Source organism: Scatophagus argus, chromosome 9 (genome assembly GCF_020382885.2).
Source record: "Scatophagus argus isolate fScaArg1 chromosome 9, fScaArg1.pri, whole genome shotgun sequence".
In the NCBI taxonomy this organism is placed as follows: domain Eukaryota; kingdom Metazoa; phylum Chordata; class Actinopteri; family Scatophagidae; genus Scatophagus; species Scatophagus argus.
The window spans coordinates 3946403-3966248 of NC_058501.1; the positions used below are offsets into that span (position 1 = coordinate 3946403).

Sequence of the window (19846 nt, forward strand, 5' to 3'; positions counted from 1 at the left end):
GCTCGTCCCAAAGTCCCAGGCAATCAGCCTGTGGGTTTACGTGTCTGGCTGAACACAGCCCAAAAAATCCATATAAACCTGTACAACATGTATATAGTAAAAAGAGAGACAGAAAAGACAGAAAAAAAGGACGCTTTCTTTGCTCCAGTTTGCTCGTCCTTCTCCTGCTGCCCAAAGATCTCCAGCCCAGCTAGAGGCCTGCTGAGTTCACAGCCTGTTGCCCACCACACTGGGCCCACACACACACACACACACACACACACACACACACAGAGTTCTCCTTCGACACACACAGACGCACACAGCCCTGTCTGCCACTGCCGTTGCCATGGCAACCCTTGGGCACGGTGCCGTGATCAACAAGGCCTGGAGCTGCTGGGGCGCCATGGCAGCGACCTGGCTGCCACACACACACACACACACAGTGGCACAGAGAGATATAGGAGGAGACAAGAAGGGGCGCACACTCACACATTTAAATACCAGCACAGTTAGAGGGAGTTCAGTAATGAAGGGAGAGTTAATGGAGATGGAGGGAGAGAGAAAATGAGGTACACACATGTGTACACACACACACACACACACACACACAAACACACACCTCTATCTCCCTTATGAAATGTGCACTGTAATGTCTAGAAGACTGGTATCGGAAAGGCAGTAACAGTCTCTCTCAATCAGTGTGTTTGTGTGTGTGTGTGTGTGTGTGTGAGAGAGAGAGACGCAGCATGTAGTAGATATCAGCCTAGTTACAGCCTTCCTTCCTCTAATACAGTCAGTCAGTCTCTCCATGGAAATAAATGAACTAGTTTAGTGCTGCTTAACCCTGAGGAGAGGGGGTCTGTATCTGTGTGTGTGTGTGCGTGTGTGTGTGGGGATACAAAGCCCCATCAGACAGGTATCCCCGGTCAGAAAAGGGTGGACACAGTGAGGCTGAGGAAAAGAAGAAAAAGCTGATAACAGAGGAAAGGGTGAGGGAAGAAGAGGGTGTAATGAGTGTGTCAGAGATGGAGGGAGATGAGAGTGACAGAGAGACACTCACTCAGACAGAAAAAGAGACAGAGAGTGAGAAAGGTGCCAGACATGCTATGGGGACTCAGGGCAACAAGAGAACAAACAATTACCACTCTGTCTCTTTTCTCCACTTTCCCTCCTCTCTCATTCTCTCCATATTTCTATCTATCCCTTCTTCTCTCACTGACCCAGCACAGAGGAATCAGACAGCCTGTCTATGCCTCACCAGTGAGACTCAATGGGATTAAAAAGCAGAACTCAACCATGATGACTATTTCTAACTTGCGCGCTGGGACAGGAAACATTCTGTCATGCTTACATGCACAATAATTTTCATTTCAAAACTTGAAAAATAAGCAGCCAAACTGGACAGCTTATTTTAAATTGTGTTCTATTTTTACTACTTTCTGACAAACATTTCCATTGATTATTATAACAACAGTTGAGTTCGATATGGCTAAAAGCACACATGGTAGAACAATTAGCAGGTTTGCAATCAAGTTATAGAGTGTAGCCTAGTACGTGTAATGGCAAATCATGAAAGAAAGTTCAGAACTGAGTAGGGCTGGACGATTCATCTAATTTATTCCTTTACAGAAGTAGGTTAAAAAACATCTGAACACTAGCGAGCTATAAAACCTGTGGAAAATGTTGATAAAGGAGCACCCAGGGTTTGGGAGAGACAACCAGAAAGTTGTTCGGTTCTGTGGTTTAAATGTGAAGATAATAAACAAACCAGGGGTAGCTGATAAGCTGACACTTTTGCCTTAAAAAAATCAGACTAGCTTCCTTCTGTTGTTGTCTGTCACATCTAATTCACATTCATACTCTCACTCAACATGCATTTGCGTCAAAGCTTTGTGTTTTCTCCACTTTTTCTCCCAGCGTGGACTAAGTTTGATTATTGCTGAGGTAGGCCATAATGACGAGACCCGATGCTGAGCTGGCAATAAATCCCCACCTTCGCTCCTGAAAAGGACTAATGTAGCTATATCATCTCCATCTCTATGAATATTACATGAAGCGTGAGAGGAAAAACGTAGGGCTCTGAGATAACATATCATGAATATTACAATATAGTCTAATATTATCAATATACCAATGCTGTAATATTCATGAACAGCAGTAAAGCAGAGAGGGGACCAGTGTTAAAGTATTCATCCAGTCAGTGAGACAGAGGACGCAAGGCTGGCTCAACATGTCACTTCACACACACACACACACACACACACACACACACACACTCGCCTGCAGTCTGCGCAGGCCTGCAGTCTCTCAGGTGTAGGTGTGTGTGTGTGTGTGTACACATTATCTGAGCCACACAGACAGGATAGTGTCTAGACAACCCCCCCCCCGCCAAAAAGCCAGACTGACTACACTCTCAGTGATTGAACCAGACTGGAGGGTCACACTAATGTCAGGGTTAAAGTGAAGGGTGAATGTGTGTGTGTGTACATGTCAGGGGTGTTGACCGGGGTCAGCCAGGGTCACTGATTGTGTGTATGTGTGATTAGAGCTCAGCCTGCTGTAGCATGTTGCTCAAAGCTTCTACAGCACTGAACCAGAAAAGTCGAAAAGTCTGTATATCTGTGTGTGTGTGTGTGTGTGTGTGAGAGAGAGAGAGAGAGAGAATGTGTGTTAACTGGTGAGTCTACTTAATGTAATAATCTTTTATCTAAGGCAAGAAGAATCTTAAGAGAAATAAGGAAGTGCTAACTGTCCACTTGAGAGCAACTTTGTGCTATCTGTCTGTTGCTTGATGATGATAATTGCACTATTATTCTAAAGCACACTGGCCAGTCTATTACACTATTTCCAAGTGTGCAGGAAGCAAATGACTAAAGACAGAGAGTGAAAATGATACATCAGCATGAACATAAAACAAAAGTCTGGACTCAAAGCTGTCCAAGTACCTCAACAAGCAAAAGGAGCAACAGATGATAGAAACACAGTGGTGACAGTGAAGAGTACTGTAGGGAGGCAGGGAGGCAGGGAGGCAGGGAGGCAGGGAGGCAGGGAGGCAGGGTGGCGGTGGGGGACACCAGACAGTGCTGTCTGACAGACTGTAACACCCTGGAGCTGATAGGCAGGGTATGAGGGGTGCGTGGTGATGTGTTTCAAGGAGAGAGACAGTGACTGGCAACGACGGGTTTCGTTAGCCTCATTGCTAACATACGCAAAATCATTGCCGTCATCATCCTCTTCGACAACGGTCAGAGGAGACAGACACACGGCAGCGGGTTGTTGTGACAGGAGGATATTAGCCAACAGGACACACACACAAGCACAAATACAACCAAGGGGCAAACTGGCAAATAAAGACCAACAGGCAGACAGATGGATATAGATGACAGTGATGTTATGTTCTACTCATGTACAGATCACATTTGTACCAGTAACAGCATAAATAATCTTAAAGGATCAGGAAGTCAGGCAACATTTGTTTTTGTCCCTTTGTCCACATTCCATGAAAAGATCAAAACTAACAATGAATGTATCCTACTAACACATGCTATGTGTCTATGGATTAAAAACACATCAGTGAGCCACACTGTTGCACTGGGTGACATGTCCCTTCTTTACCATGAACATGGACATGGACACACACACACACACACACCGCACTTTACTTTGACTCAATCCCGCACACAATGTCCGGCTGTCTTAAATATTCACTACAGCATAACACGTTTTAATCAGCCAATGAAAACAGTTCCCAGCAAGTAACGTGATTAAAACTGTTTTATTATTTTATTAAACAATACGCGTTGTGAAGAACCGTTTGGGAGTTGAGGTTGGACGAGAGAGACTAACAAACTTCTGGTTTTGGTCTTTTGGGAATTTGTTGACAATACAAAGCATACTGTAAAATATCACCACTGTGATCCTTCAATATATAACACTGCAAGTTTCCTAAGACAAAGTCAAAAAACATTAAAGGAGACTGCACATGAATACGTAAGCACACACTTTCTCACCCTGCAGACACCCATCAGCCAAAGACAACTCAGCAAGCCATCTAGACACATGGATCTTTGTCAACTTGGAGGGGGGGGGGGGGGTCTTCTGCAGTGTTCATTTCTGTACAGGTCAACATCACAGGATGGCTGCTGCTCAAAGCAGAATAAAGTAAAATCATGCTGTGGTCTGGCTGAACTGAACAAGGCAGAAGAGAGACAAGGAAATAAAAGACAAATGTAAAGAAAAATGTAGCCATCAGAGTGGCGGAGAGGGAAAGAATCAGATAGGAAAACAGAAGGCTAACGACAATACAGCTGAGGTTGAAGAAACACAGAGGCTGGACAAAGAGGAGACAGGAACAAAGATAAGAGCGGGGAAAGGATAGACAAGGGGAAAAAAGTCAGCAGAGGAAGAGACAGAGGTGCAGGGCGAATGTGGTAAAGGCAGACAGATGTTAAAGGCAGACAAACAACAAAGCATGGCGTCTTGTGTCTCATCTCTGAGAATGAACAACAAAACAGCAGAGCAGCAGAAAAAAAGAACAAAACTGAAGAGATGAGAGAGGAGGAGGAGGAGGAAGAAGAAACGAGTGGGCTCTTGTCTGTCTATCTGTCTCTGTGTCTGTCTGTCTGTGTGCTTCCTGGCACATTTGATAGAACAGGTAAAACAAAACAAAACAAAACAAAACAAAAACCCCACTTGCCTCCCTCCAACCACCACACACCTCATCCCACAGGAGAGGTGATTTTACCATGCAACTCTAAAGTGGGTTTTCGACATCAGTAGGGGTAGCAGACACCTCCCAGACGTAGGCTGCGTGCTGCATATGTGCTGCAAACTCTCTGTGACTGTTGTGATCAGCCAAACAGAGACAGCAGGGGATACTGTGGGTGGAACACAGGAAGCTCTGGGAGACATGGGACACTTCCAAGCTGAAGCTGCTTGGTCTGTTGGGGTTACAAAGACATACTGGGCTCATACTGCATATGTCAGTTTCACCCACCTCCAGTATGATAGGGTGTTTATGTGCGTTTTTTGAGAGTCAAAAGAATGTGGCCATGTAGCCAAAAATATCTGGACACCTTATCATTAGCCTCATGAGTGATTATTGACCAGAAGTATTACTGTGCTGCTGTGATAACATCGATAGATATAAAATTAACTTGCAACTATTTCAAGAATCGAAAATCGTTCCTGTTTGGTATAAACCAGCCACAGCTTAAAACAGCTTTGGCCCCAGGCAGGCAGTATGTTTCACTGCTGGATCTACTTGATGTCAGATGTTTTAAATGTTTATACACATACGCATGCACACACACCAATTAACCTATTAAGCCAGTCCTCTGTGATCTTGGCTTCTAAATGAAAGGATTTGCTGCTTTTGTGTTTTATAACATTGTGAACAGAATGGTTTCAAACTGAGGCGCTGACAAACAAAATATATGAGGATGTCAACGCAAGCTCTGGGGAATTCTAAAGGACATTTATGCCATTTTTTTGACAATTTAAATGTTTTGACAACTGATCAAAAATGCTAAGAGGAATAAGCGATAATGGACAGCAGGAGCCATAGCTGTATTTCACACCTCAACAAGAAACAAAATTCTGAGGTAAATAAAAAAAACAGCTAAAACACATAATGAGGAAACAGGGAGTTGTGTGAAGACAAACGGCCTACTCCTCTGGTGTGTAATTACACCCCGTCTGTTTGTAATAACTCAGTTTAATCTGCTCAGCTTTTTTTCATCTTCTGCCCACAAATCATAACTGGTTTCCATTTTGGAAAAAGATGGCTCCTCAACAGCAGCATATGCTTGCGTGGCGTTTTATTCTGTTATGACTCACTGTCTCTCTGCTGAGATGGACTGTGTATCTTTTTCTTTATTTTAGTCTTTCTCTCTCATCATGTCTGGTCTCTTCTACACTTTCTGTCGCACTCTCCTTCAGTCTGTATTTATCCATCCGTTTCTGTATGATTTTAATACGCCTATCCTTTTCTTCCATCATTTATTGCCCTCCTCCCCTTCTGTCACCATCAGCTTCCTCTCCATATTCCACCTTCACTATATATACACACTTTTGTCATCATTTCAGCCTCCTTCTCTCTCATCCCACCTCCTCTCTGTCTCCTACCTTCCCTCCCACTTTTTCCTCCTCTCCCACTCCCTCTGACTCTCAGATGAAGGGGTGTAAACATGTCTTCCACATGCGGTCTCATTGTGCCGAGCCAACAGAGCAAAACAACCACGCTTAAGTTGCTCAATAGGCTTCACCAGATGACTAGCACCTCCTCCCTCCTCCACTTCTTTGCCCCGACTGCCCCTCCATCCCTACCCACCCTCCTTTGGGTTGAGATGCTTAACAACCATGAAGCAATGCCTGGCAGGCAGGATTAGGCAGGAGAGAGAGGGGGAGAGACAAAAGGAGAGGAAGGAAGAAGGAGATGGACCAAAAAGAAAGATAAAGACAGCGAAAGTGAGATGGGGATGAAGAGAAGTGAGAGACTGAGAGGGAAGCAACGTCAGTGCAAAGATGTGGAAAAAAAGCAACATGTACGTGTATACGAGGAGAAAAATGCAAGATGAAGGGAAGTACGTGTGGTGGAAAAAAAAAAAAAAAAAAAAAAGAAGAAGTCGTATCAAAAAACTTTTTGCTCACTGGAACACTTGGCCGTGACCGCGGGCTGAACTTTGGTGCGGTGCTGAGCAACAGCTGCCGACAACAGAGGAAAGAACAAAAAAAAAAAAAAGAAAGAAGCTGCTGAAGACGAAGAAGCAAGCAGGCGGGCAAGGTGCAGGAGGTGGGTGAGGTAAGGAGGGGGTGCACTCTCAGTAATGGTGGTGGTGGTTTGGAGATGGGGAGGACGTTTTACGCTTGCAGCAGGAGGGACAGAGGTATAAACAGACCTGGGGGGGGGTTCAAACAGAGGGGAGGATGAAGGAGGAAGTGTGGAGAGCAGCGTGCCTTACCGAAAAGAAGTAAAACTCAAGTACTCTGGGCAAAAGACCAACCCAGATGCTGCAGTAATACAGTATCTGAATACCTCCCTCAACTGGCATTGGAGCACGAAGGCTGGGAATTTATAGGGATGGTTCATGCTCACTAACTTCTAGTGTACGTGTCAGCAATTAGGTTCAACCACAGAACAGCTTTTTGAGTTTTACTTCTTTAAAGACTTGCTTGGCCTGGTTTGGCCCACCACTGCTCTGGCTGTATGTAACCATGCAGACAGTTTTGGTTTTTGGTCTGGGTTTAAAAAAAGTATCCATCCCTGAGAACTGCATCCCTATAAACCTTATAGTGGACAGTTTTCAGTGGAATCACTCTCTGCCAAAGAAATAGTTGCTGTTGATTCTTTAAATGTCACCATTCTCTAATGCACAAAGAGACATGTCCAAATTGCTTGCCTTGTTCCACAAAGCTGTGAAAAAGTATGTCATTTGAATTTGATGCTAAGAGAATAGCATCAAATCCACTCCACACATTTGAGAAGCTGAAACTAGGGGACATAAGATGTTGTCGCCTGAAAAATGACACGCTTAATAAGAATTCCAATTTAAACAGTATCCAAGGTAGGGCTGCACAATATGGACAAAAATATGATCACTATCATATTTTTGATGATAGAAATTTTGGAGCATAGTTTAACACTAAAAATAGAATAAAATAATGTAAACACATTTAACTTTACAAAGCTGCTTTATCTGCCCTGACAAAACATGTTAGCTTGCGTTTTCCCTTCCTAAAAGTATGGTGTGATAACTGGGACTGTACCTACTCAGGTGATTTCAAGAAAAGATTTGTCGTGTTTCCCCTCTTGGTTGACACCGAATGATAGCGTATTTTGCAGACTATCTCAGTATCCGAAAGACTTTCATATAACTGGCGGTGTGTTACATTTCCTCAGCTCACTTTCAGCAGAAGCATGAAGCAGAAGCATTTTAACACGAAGTAAGGTTGTGTAAAACAAACCAGGCGAGGGTTAAGAGGCAAACTATTCACTGCTGCCAGAGTGGCAAGTTTGTGTTCAACAGGTGTCTGATAGATGCCACTGTCTCCCTTTAGTTGCACTTACAGATAATGAGCACTGCAGTAAACTATATGCTAAAATCTGTTTCATTTCCTCCGCTGTGGGCTCTGTTCTGAAGTTACGCTGCTGTCCACTGTCTGTGTGTGGAGGAGCTCAGCCCCACCCTCATGCAATCATGGAAACGACACAGAGAGCGAGGAAAGCTTTCGTGCACTGTGTTCCTCACATTTCTTTTCCTCTTTTCCAGACAACATCTAATTTTCCATTCACTCTCTTCACTGGTAGCTCAAACAATGCTTTGCATTAGGAAATAGGGGTGTTCTAAATAAGTGCAAGCCAAAAACTGCTGTGTGATAGGCTGTTAGAGCTATCCCAAGGAAAATTTTACCATCATAAATGTCATGATTTCATTACCAACCAGACCTAATCTAAGCTTGTAGCCACAGGTTGTGAACTTAGGTCTGCACTCAGAACTGCTTCAGAACTTCCCAACCAACTAAAGGTGATGGCAGGGCATTGAGCCTGAGTCATTTTTAACTTCAGTTAAATAAAGTGAGACACCAAATAAGATTTGAAAAGGCATTTGAAAGGATTTGAAAAGCATAGCAAATACAGGATTTTGGTTTAATAAAATGTTACTGAACTGCAACCCTAGGCTCCAGAGGTAAGTGGAAAAATAATTCATAAGTTCACTGTCTAGAGTTGACATGGAGAGCAAAGAAAACAACACAGGCTTGACATCTCCTTCCTTTTCTTCTTCCCTCTCTGTCTTTTCTTCTTCCATCTTGTCATATCTTTTATGCCTTCTCTCTCTCTCTCTCTCTCTCTCTCTCTCTCTCTCTCTCTTTCCCACCCACACCATCCTCTCCCTTCTTTCTCTCCACTCTCTGTAGAAGTACCACTTGGGGAGTTCAGCTCACGGCGAATCTTGTGGAATGAAAAGAAGCTCCTGAGTCGACGAAGATAAACTCTTTTGGGCAACACAAAGACTGAGTGTAACCAGAGATATCAACTACTTAGCAACACCTACGCACAGAGCCACACACTTTTAGACCTCTTTAGTAATCTTTTCAGTACTTCTTGTGCTGATGGTAGTGGCTCACTCTTTAATTTCAGAGGACAGAAGTCAGGTCCAGCACATCATGAGTTTCCATTCTGGTGTGTTTTTAAGGGAGGTGATATTACAATATGGAGTTCACACCAGGTGAAAATTTGGATTTTAAAAGTAGAATTAAACAATACTGGATAGAGGCCGATCCACTGGTATTCAATGCCCCATGGAACTGCAGTCTGATTCTGTGTGTGCCCTGCAGACAAAAAACAGCTGAGAGGGCATGTCTGTCTCTGTTTAGGGCTGACACACACACACACACACACACACACACACACACACACACACACACACGCTCTGTGCTCTGGCTCCTAGACATTCAGCCAGGCTAGTAGACATTCAATGCAGCAACAGTCACCTATTAGCTGAGGGAAAAGCAATTTGGCTCATGAAATGGGACTCCTGAACACCCACCTACTCAGACATGCATGGATGCAATTCATCATGGGAAGTAAGTTTCTTATGAGGAACCATAAACTCTTCCCATTAAAATTTTTGTCTCATGAAAATATAATTGCTCTAAATGAGCAGCCCAGGATGCTGCATAACTGGAAGGGGGCTAAGTGTTTATGGAAAGAATTGTCACAAATGCACAGAATTTTTTGACAACTGAAGAGATTAGCATGTGCTACTTTTAAGAATTTGTAATTTATAGAAAAAAGCAAGTCGCACACGATGACACGGATGTGGATCGTTTGTGATGGGGCCCTGTTATGAAGCCTAACCTGATGCAGACCTCGGTGTAGGTGATCCGCTGGGTTAATCTGGCCAACAGATGGGGCAGGCTGTGGGTAAGTGGGGGCTGTGTATTGCGATAGTGCTGGGACGGCACTGGGCTGGGCCAGGCCGGATGCTGTGACTATGACCTATATTAATAATTCACATGCAGGATCTCCATGCCGCACGGAGCAGGAGTCCTAATCATCATTAGCAACACTAGCCAGCAGCCACGTTAGATTCCAACAGAATGCCAAGTATGAAGATAAGAGAGCAAAGAGAGAACGCATGTCCTCCTTCTCTTCCTCTCTATTTTCCATGTGCCTAAATTAAAACTAAAAATATCTCTTTTAACACAATGAAAAAGCCTGTGTGTGTGTGTGGTCAATGTGCAAACTTCAAAAAGCGGTAAAGTTTAACACAAATGGCCACTTAAAATCTGAGTCAAATACTTTCAGTTGGTCTGCATGATACATTTGTCTCTTCAGCCTTCGCTTACTCCACATTAATCTATTATTTCCATGACAACTAGTCTCTGAACACCAACTACACATTAATTCCACACTATTTAAAGCTCAATAGGAGTCATATCCAGGGGTGTGATGGACTGATTAAATTCAATAATACAGACAGAATATTCCAGCATAACAAGCTAGTTAACATGTTGTGATCATGTGTGTGAAGACCTAAATGATAAAGAACTAGCTACCTAAATGACCTGAACTTGACTGAATCACTGCTTGTCCCTATCCTGTCTGTGGCACTCAGCCCCAAGATCAACCTACTAAAAATATAAATCTTTAATAGCAGTCACACATATTTGTTGTAATCTAAAATAACAGAAGATCTAAGTAATTTCCTGAAACAGATGAGCACTTTAGTTTTATTCATGCAAGACCAAAGCGGGCATTGATTGGGAGCATTTTTAACTGTGGATTAACAACGATTGTCTTAATGCCAGTTGATTTTACAGTTTCATGTTGGAAGATGCTCTCATTTGGATAAAAACTAAAAATTGCATCCCATATGACTGCAAAGTTGACAGTGCAGACCACCCATTCATTCAGATGATGATGCTTGATAACTTAGTTAGCAAGACAATGCCGATCCATAGCATTTGGCCAAACAAGTGTTGGATACATCTGGGACTTCCAATGAGTCTGTATGGAGGCAGGGGAGAGGGGAGCAGAAGAGAGGAGATGTGTTCTGGCTGGGGGTTGGGAGTCAGGCTAGACCAGACCAGACAGCCTCTATCTCCCTCTGACCCCTCTGTGCGTGCGTGCGTACGTGTGTGTGTGTGTGTGTGTGTGTGTGTGTGTGTGTGTGAGTGTGTAAGTGTCCCCTCTCCCCAGCCAGACAATAGAGCAGGCCCTGCGCCTGATTGGGGTCAGCTGGTGGCTGCCGGGGGGAAAGGGGGAGGAGGAGGTGGAGAAGTGGGGGTTGTAGGTATCAGACACCGCTGTCTGACTTGTGTGTCTGGATGGGAAGGGAGAGGGGCCAAAAATGAGACAGTCGTCTGAATCACTACTAAAGAGCATGGAGCAGTGAGGGAGAAGAGGAGAGGAGGACAACAAGAAGGATCTTTTACTGACTCCCACACATATCCTTTGCTACTTGACTCCAGGCTGGGAGGTTAAACTGGGTTAAAATGTAAAAAATAATAAAATAAAAAATAAAAAAAAAATAATAAAATACCTCACAGGGACATCACTTGCTCACAACACAGTGTACAGTTACAAAATCTACAGCTGGGTAAGGTTTGGCAGAGTGCTGACTTCCCTATGGATATATCAAGGACCACCTGGGTTACATTCATTACCTCCTCCTAACATATATGTGGTGAAGGAAAACTACATTTAATCCTTCTGTTGCGTGGGTACAATAATGTGACTAAGGAAAAAAAAAATCCAGGATTGTTATGTTGTTTTTTTAATCTAAAAACGCAAAGCTACTTCTATTTAGCTCTACCTCTTTCTCTGCATCTGGTGTAATCCTTGTAATTTCCTGTGATAAGGTCAGATCCAGAGCAAGGCCCTGTTAGGGCGCAGCCTGTGGCACGGCTGGCATGGGTTGTGGATTTATCCACCTTTTGAAAGGGCAGTGCTGGAGTGACGGGGGGGTACAGCACTGACAGTGAAGCTGAGATAGTACAGGAGTGTTTTGATAGCTTATTTATGTGGATTAAAAAAAAGACTTACAGTCTTCAGTTCAGACAGTTAACAATGAATTCAGTTAAATCACTTCATGACAGATCAGGCGTGCAAACACACTGGTAGTAAAAAGTTGAAAACATGACATGGCTTAAATGTTTTTCTACCCTACAAAAACAGCTGAAGGTCATATCAAGTAGGGACAGACCGATTACCTGCTGGCCAATTACTGGTCTGATATTCAGCATACTCATTATCCTGCTCAAAACAATCTGATTGGTTACACCTAATGAGTGTCAACCAATCAGCACTAAATAGAATGAATCTGTAGAGTAACTAGTAACCTAAGTTCTCAAAAAAAATCTAACTGATAAATACAAATATAAAGTTGCAGAAAATGTTAATACTCGATTCTACTTGTATAGTGCTTGTACATGTAACATTTCATCACTGGTGATTCAAAATTCCAACAGCAACATTTTAATTATTACTGCAGATGTATACTGATGCCCTTGATTACTAATATTGGTCAATTCCTGATGTAAACAAATTCATTATGACTGGTCAATTTGGTAAAGAACTACATAAAAAATGCAGTAAAACAGTGGATTAACACCCTGGCACCCACCAGCGTAGGAATAGCAGTCCTGCTATGGACGATGCTAAAAATGACTCTACCTTTAGAAATATGACGACAATGAAAGGCATTAAAAGCTGAGAGCAAGATGCTTTCTTCTTTTTTTTGCAGCTCGGATTCCAGTCAAACTGAGGTTTTCCTTTGCAGCGAGAGGCATCTTGTTGGTGCTTGGCAACACGCAATTGCTTGTCAATCACTAAACATAACAGCAGTTATATTCAGGCAATTAAAAACAGCGAGAACAACTACTTATGGACACAGGAGGAGCCCGTTCCCTCATTCACACACGATCAGTGTCTTCTCGCAGAAAGAAACTACGATGTTTAAAAAATGTGAAAACAAAAACCATAAGGCTGTAGTGTTATCTGTTGGGAAAAAACAAAACAACAACAACAACAAAAAAACAACATGTCAAGTATCCTTCAAAACAAGGCAACTTGCTTGTGACAAGTCTGGCATAGACGCTCCATATAAGATTAGTTAAAGGAGTTCACATAATGTGTCACAACAACTTATTGTATGCGGAATAATCATCCCAATGTCACACAGCTCTCAGCTCATTTAATTCTCAGTATAAAGTATACACATCATCTAACTGCAAGCTGAAAGGTCAGTCTATTCTTCTACTACAAAATAGAATTTGAATGTCAGAGTCTTTGTGTATGACTTACACATGGCTGACCATGCGTATGTGTCTTGCAGTAGGGCCATTAAATAATACCTAGACACTGAAGTCCAAACCGAGGTGAACTTGCTCAGCCCTCTAAACCGTCTGCACGACAGTGACACCCCTTTAGAAACTTTACCACGTAAGCCTCTTCAAAATCCAAGGTAAATCCTGCGAGCCACTTGAAGAGACATGTCATTATTCCACTGTCTGGGTGTTCCTGCACACATAAACAAACGGATTACCCAAAATCTGACAAACAGCAGGCGGCACAGCATTTCTGCTAGATTTTTTTTTTTTTTTTTTTTGTTCTCTTGCGTTTCATACGATGCGCCAGCATTTGTAATTTCAAAGCAATAATCGCTGCTTTGTTTCATGTAAGGAAAGAGACGAGACAAACAGTGAAACCGGGTTCACAAAGGGTAATAAACATGCCAGCCTCTTCATTTGTCTGAATGCTGGGAAAAACAAATCTTCCACAAGGCATAAAAAAAAAAAGCTAGAGTGTGCTTGTGTACTGTCTGCCAACGTGTGTCTGGAGTGCAGTGTCTTGATTGACTGGAATATGTCCCGTCCATGTCCACAGACCTGGAGTCATGAGACGTGCAGCAGACAGCGGGGCTGATTCATTCACTCGCTCACTCTTACCATCTCAGACAGTCCAACTGTGTGTAAATAGATGTTGACCGAGACAGCAGACTACTAACCAGCCCCCACCGCCACCATCACAGAGGGGATACTCACTCACACACACACACACACACACACTTGACGGATGGCCTGTCTTCAAACACACTAGGACTACAAATCTGCCCTGGTCCCAAGGGCATTTTGGGAACTAAGGGAGGAGGTCTTGTGTGTGTGTGTGTGTGCGTGTGTGTGTGCGTGGTGTTGGGGGTGCAGAATCGAGACACAAAGGAAGTCAGTGACAGGGTTGTGAATGCTGCTGCGGCTGGAGCACTGAGCGGTGAAGGTGCTGCCTGGACGAGTGGAAGGATGTCAGGATTGACCTTTTCACCACTTTGGACTTTGAGGGTGAACTTGACCTGTTCAGCTGAAGTGAGCCGAGCTGCTTCAGCCTGCAATTTCCACAATGTCTGCAGCTTCAAGGTTTGTCAGTCTGATTCCAAAAACACTGGATTGCACGGCCACGAGATAAGAACGTTGAGGAGGGACAAGAAAAGCAAACATAGAATGGTGGTCAAGCTGATTTAAGGCATAGAAAAGTGAGCAGAAAACATACCAGAGCAGCCATGACAAGTTCTAACCCTGCTGTGCTAACAGGCCATAATATATAGTTAAACATCCTGGACACTAGTGTGAGGCTCAGTAACGTGGAGACAAAGACACATTCAGCCCAGACAAACAGGGGAAGTCACACATTAACCATACTGATAGTCTGCACTACAGAAAATATTCATTTCATTTGAAAGAGATGCCCAGTTGAGTTTGCTTGTAAACAAGTATTATGTTTACATTCAGTGTGAATCACCAAAGCACAACGTGTGTGTTCTGACATACCTTATAAACAACATGATACACATGATCGAAATACAGCCACTCATAAAGATACTGCTCAGTAATACTAAAGGTCAAAACGTCATAGAGGCATCTTTTAAACTTTAAAAAAAAGTTATCTTTCTAATTAAATAATTAAAATTTTATTCAGTGAGTAGAAGGAGACGAAAGCACTCTTCTTATGAAAGAAGAATTAATAAGGACAGAATTTGTTTTAAAAGTCTTGCAGTTAAAACAATTTACTAACAATCACTGCATACAAACCAGCAGTATGTTGCATAGAAAACAACCAAAAAACATCTCACGTGTCCATCGCCCGTAATAAAGTAAGCACCTCAAACAGACATCAGAGGTTAAATCAGTGCCGGCTGTTTGGCCAAACTTCAAATGACAAAACTTTGTTTTCAGCTGAGGTGGAGATGTGTATAACGCTGCCAGAAATACAGCTTTGGGTCGAAATACTCGACTATACAGCTGCAACAATTAGTTGATAAATCAATCAGTCAATCAATACAAGTTTAAAGCACAATTTGATAACTTATTCACAGGTTCCCTGTCCTCCAAAGTGAATAATTGCTGTTTTCCTGGTTTTCTATGACAGTAAACTGATTACCTGTTAAAGTGAACGCCTGAAAACATCACCGTTGACCCGAGGATTTTGACCCCTTGATATATTTGACTTTTTGCTGACATTTCATAATCTAGAATTATAGTCGTTGTTACTAGCAGCCATATTTCACTCGTTACAGATTTCATATTGCTTCAGTAAAAACCAGGGATGACCCGATACAGAATATACGAAGCTTAAGGCCAAATATAAGAAAAGGAAATTTGGATTTTAAACCCAAGTAGTCTGTCACATTGAAGTAACTAAGAAAACCAACTCCACAGTACAGATGTGTTGGCAGTGTGCTCTCCACCAGAATATGTGCTGAAGTTACCTGAGCCACAAGAGTGCATCTGCAGGTCAACTCTATGGTGTAAAAACAGTGTCTGGGACCCCTCTGACTCACATAAAACAAGGAGTCCTTTCTTAACCCCCGCACCGCTATAACCCGTCAGCTCAAGAGAGGTGGCAGACTAAATAAGGCTCCGCTGAGAGACACTAACCAAGTGCAGAAATTCCCTGTGAAATTAATTACAAGAGCAGTGATCGCAAAAGAAATCTGTCTGGGAGGAGAAAAAAAAAGAAGAAAAAAAGTCTTTTTTTTTTTTAATACTGTTGTTTGGTTGTCTTTGCCACTCCCCCTCCCCAAGGTCTCAGAATTTCTATAAAGAGTTTTTTTTTTTTCCTGGGCTCATTACTAAAATTCATTAATAATAAAACTAAATAAAAACCAAAGTAATTCCAAATCAACAACACCTCCACAAACAAACCGAACAACAAAAAAAAAGAGGCAAAAAACAAACCCCAAACAAACAACAAAGAGCTTAGTGAGAGATTGGATTGGCTGTCTGGCGGGAGACTGCAGGGTAAATATTGGCTGAGCCTGAGAGTGCCTTACTGCGTGTGTGTCTGTGCGTGCATATATCTAGGTGTAAATGTGTGTGTGTGTGTGTGTGCCTATGTGTACATCTTTGTGCATGTGTCTGAGGGAGAGTCAACAAGTAGCCGTGTGCGTGTTTGGCCTGAGGTAGTTGACAGATGACCCTTCTGCCACCTACACACTAACACCACTCATACGCAGGATTACAGATCAGGCTGCTTACATCCGTCTGGCTGGCTGGCCCCTGCTGCAGGCTAACTGTTACATGCACAGAGACACAGACAGCCACTCAAGTCTCTGACACATGGACCCAGGCCTTTCCCAAGGGGCAAGGGCATGTGTACTGCTATACTGTATGTGCATCTGAAGGAGCTGGAGGATGATGAAAACATTCTAGGAATATTCCAAACAAGGCTTTTCTAGTCCGTACTCTGGGGCGGTGCATGATCTGAAATTTGTTGATACCAAAGATGCGTCTGATTAGTTTATTAAATACTGCCATCCCAAAAAAGGTTCATACATAATTTAAAGGTATGATGTGCAGCAATTTCTTAAACAAACGAAAGCAAAGTAGAAGTAACTTGTGTCAGTCATCACCTCTGAGCCTCTAGAAGTGTGTGGTGGTGTCTGTAGCTGCTGACGCTCTGCGCTCTGCCTGCGCGAACTTATTTTCTTAGTACTTTGCTGTGTCGGGACGTTTGTGGACGTCTGTCTGTCCGTCTGTGTGGACTGCACTGAGACGGGCAGGAGCAGAGGGACAGGATGAAGGCTGCACACACAACATCCACAGGGTTGTGCAGAGGTTTGGGGTGTGTTTATTTGTCTCACAACTGCTGGGAAACAATCAGAAATAATGTTCTATTTCTCTGATTCACTGCAGCGATCACACTAACCGCTGCTCTCTCTCTTCATTCACTGTGCAGCTCACTTACCACCACTCGCTTTCTCTCTCTCTCTCTGTCTCTCTCTGTCTCTCTCTCTAAGCCACGGAAGAACAGCAAACTCAAAAAGAATTGTGTGTTTACAAACAAAATATTCTGCATGTTAAGATTTTAATCTAGTTTTGAATCTTGAAGTCCTGGTTTCCCACATCATTTTCCTGATTGTCAATGCACTTTCCACTGCGCCGCTATCAAGATGACATTTCTTAATTGAAAAAAGAAAAGGTATTTGCATTAGGTACAAGTGAAATGACCTGACGCAGTAGGCACACACTGCTTCCTTTCCTGCTTAAGAAAGACAGGACTGATAGGAGTGAGAGTCAATACTTGATTTAATGACGTAAAAGTGGAAAATGTTTGCAGAGGACTTGTTTCGCGTCACCCTGTAGGGACTCTACGATCACATAAAATTAGATTGTGTGGGTAATAGCTCTTATCACTGTGCTTTAAGTATATCACAGGACAAAATCTGGAGGCTAAAGCAAAAGTATATGCACATGCACTGCAAGTCTGCGTGAATCTGTGGTGTTTGACCTCGGGACATGATAATACCACACCTATAATAATACTAACGGCAAATGATAACTGCACTGCTCAATGAATCTATGCACAGCAACTTATTAAAGGTCTCTGCCTTTCAAATCCTTTTATGTGAATCCCAAAGAGAAGGCAGAGGCTCGATCCCTGGCCATGACACACTGCCTGTGCAGTGATCCCTCTATGTTCATAGTCCCTTTCAATTTTCCTCCTTGTCTGAATAAAGAGGAAACACACCAGTGAGACCGCCTGCTCTGCTTTTTTTTTTAAATAAAAAAAAAAAAAAAAAAAAAAAAAAAAACGAAACAGGCAGCTCTTTTCTTCAGCCAGAGAAATCATCAAAGCATGGGCTACATTATTCAGCCTTGCCGAGTCTGCATGACAACACAGCCGACAAACAAGAGAGCTCTTTTCAAACCAGACGGCCACTACTGTAGGACACAGCTATTTCAAACCACTTGTGAATGGAGCTCACTCCAACTAGTGAGACGTTCAGATGAGGAGAAATGCATTGAAAATATCATGCCAGCATGTATTTAGTGCTGAACTCAGATATATGCATGAGCTTAAATTTGCTGCAAGTACCAATCACAATACTTGACTTTAGTTGCAGCTCTGGTTGCCTGCTTAGTTTAGAAGTCTGAGGCAGTTTTACTGCATTATCTAATTAAGCTTTCTGCTGTATCAGTGTGTCTCTGGATGCACCACTTCATGCCTGACTATGTGCGTTTTTCCTGGCTAGCAATACGATGATGCCACAGAAGACGAATTGTGGAACACCAATCCGTTTGCCAGACGAACACACATACACACGCTTCTTGGTTACAATGTGGCGTCAGCGCAACCACACTCTGCTGCCAAATCTGAATCTAATATCCTGCGTTCACCTCACGTTGCCTAGGCCTGGCTTCTGCCCCAAATGGAAATAACACATCACTGTAACTTTGTCTGTCCTGTAGCTTGTCTGTGTGTTTGTCTGTTATGTCTGCTTGTCTAGCTTCGGATGTGTCTGTCCGCATTTCTGTTTATGTCTCTGTCAGTACTTGTCTGGCTGCCTTGTTATGAATCTACCCGCCTGTCTGCTTGTCTGCTATGTACCCGTCTCCTGTTTATTTGTCTTTGTCTGTCTGTCTGTCTGTCTGCAGATGTGCCAGACTGGATACATACACTCTGTCTGGCTGTCCTCTGCATTTCGACCTGTCTGTCTGCCTGCCTGCATGTGTCTGTCTCTGCTTCAGTCATAAAGAGGAACATCTGCAGTGCATCTAGCAGGCAGCAGCATTAGGGCAGAGCTGATAATGATAGTTTCTCTCTGGGCTGCTCACAAGGCAGACAGACATAACATACCATTCCAGCGTTTCCTGTCTATGCTGACAGGCAAACTATTTAACCCTCTGTGGTGATCCCTCGGAGCATGCACAGCCCGGCAGGCCTATAAGGCTAAATCCCCAAGTATTAATATAAAACCAACCACTATGGCAGTAAACGTCTAGGAAAAGTAAAACAGGAAACTTAAATAGTCAAGGAAAACTCACAATAGGCCACAATAGGTTCTTGTTAAAAAGAACTACATCAAATCCATAATACATTTCAAAAGCTGTATAATGCAAGTTCTTTACGAATATGACTGTAAATTCTTCAGTGTAAGCTAACTGTTGAGTACTCCAGTATGTCCGTGTAATGTTAATGGATGTTAAAAGAGCTCAAACACAACATAAAGTGCGACAGAGCCAGTGTTAACTCAATATTGTGTACTAAAGACAAACTTTCAGTCAAATAAAGACAACAAAGTTAGAAATTATAGATACCAGCAAGCACTCTAATGTCACCTAAAAGTTTACAGAAGACAGCGCAAGTACACCCTATGTCCCTATAGAAGTACTGAAGGAATAACGTTACTATTAGAATAACCGTGCGGGAGTAGACAGAGAGCAGAACTGTTAGACCGTCTTAGATAAACACTTAGTCTGATTTGTTGTCCTTCCGCTGCTTGCTACACTGGAGAGCGCACATAAAACCGATTAGGTACTGAAGTCTCTTGGTAGGATTTTAAGGTCAGGAGAAACGCAACTAATG

The 19846-nt window shown here is 42.9% G+C and overlaps 1 protein-coding gene across 4 annotated transcripts in view; it reads right to left on the minus strand.

Moving 5' to 3' along the window:
- The window catches only part of LOC124064934 (low-density lipoprotein receptor class A domain-containing protein 4-like), a 176825-nt gene that overhangs the window by 19504 nt on the left and 137475 nt on the right, over positions 1-19846 (minus strand). The window lies entirely within an intron of this gene.